Source organism: Galeopterus variegatus, unplaced genomic scaffold (genome assembly GCF_000696425.1).
Source record: "Galeopterus variegatus unplaced genomic scaffold, G_variegatus-3.0.2 Scaffold856, whole genome shotgun sequence".
In the NCBI taxonomy this organism is placed as follows: Eukaryota; Metazoa; Chordata; class Mammalia; order Dermoptera; family Cynocephalidae; genus Galeopterus; species Galeopterus variegatus.
Genome location: NW_007726967.1, coordinates 487,036 through 488,475, shown reverse-complemented (window position 1 = coordinate 488,475; position 1,440 = coordinate 487,036).

Below are 1,440 nucleotides of genomic sequence, written 5' to 3'. Positions count from 1 at the left end.
CCTGTCCTTGTTTGAGGAGATGTACATTCTAGCTCAGGGTTTGCCAACAATCAAGGCATATCACTGGTCCTGCTCTTTCCACATTCCTCTTGGGTGCTATTTAGGACCTGAGTACATATCTCAGGTGTAACCATAAGGCAGGTTGTAATACATGATTCCAGGCTAATTGTTAGTACTTAGGTGGCATTTACTTGGTGCATTTCTCCCTTAAGAGACGGTCTTATTTTATTTTCTGCCTGTCTTCTGATACTTCAGACTTCAATACATACTCTTTATCTAAAAATACACAATTTCTAGTATGCAGAGCTATCTCATGGTCCTTTCCTTGCTTAGTTCATTTTATTTTCGAGGACCCTACCCTCGATTTACCTTCCTGAATCCTACCAGGATTTCAGTCTGCCACCACCTCTATCTTCTCCTTCACAGAGCTGTCCTATTGTTTTCTGTCAATCATAGCCTCTGCATAAATGNCATGATGGGATTAGTGCCCTTATAGGAAGAGACACTGGAAAGCTCTTCATCTTCCAGCACACACACACACAAAAGGAGGTCATGTGAGCACATTGAGATGGCAGCTGCCCACAAGTCAAAAGAGGAGGCTTCAGAATAAAAACTAGCTTGCTGGCACCTTGATCATGCACTTGGCAGCCTCCAGAACTGTGAGAAATAAATTTCTGTTGTTTAAGCCACCCAGTCTGTGGTATTTTGTTATGACAGCCCAAACTAAGACAACACTTTTGCCTCGTTTCTTCATACTTTGTCCTTCTTTCTTCACATCCTTGCAGGCTAATCCTGACAGCATTCTCTCAATCAAAAATCCCAATCTCAGCTCCTAAGGAACTCAACTTAGGATAGTAATGTTTATTCACTTATTTATTTAGCATATACCATGTGCCAGACGTACCCACACTGAGTCTGCAATGTTGAAAAAGATGAGCATTTTAGCTGGCCTCACAGGGATCAGGAGCTAGTGGTCTCGTTAGCATTATTTACTATGCATTTTATTAGTGAAATTTGTTAGTAGTTTATGAAAGTACCTTTGTTATTTCCATAATTATCTTTAAAAATTTTTGATGTGAGTTTCAGGATTTATAATATTCTGACATAGTGTATGTCATATAATATCTGCTTTAGGAAAAATGTATTATAAGCTTAATACATTTTATATATCTCACAGAAATATTCAAAGATAAAGCATATTAACTGACTTTTCAAACAGTTTGTTATTATACTTCTCTGGTCATGTTCCACAGTTGCCATATTTTCTTATTTCTCATTGATATTGCCATAAAGATTTCTTTTAAAAAAAGTATTTGCCTGATTTCTTTATTAAACTATTTCTTCAAGCATTCTCGTCCTTATTTTTTATAATTTAATGGTTTTCTTTACTTGTTTTGCAGTATTTAATCATAGTCCCCATGCTCTTTGGTCCCCACTGCC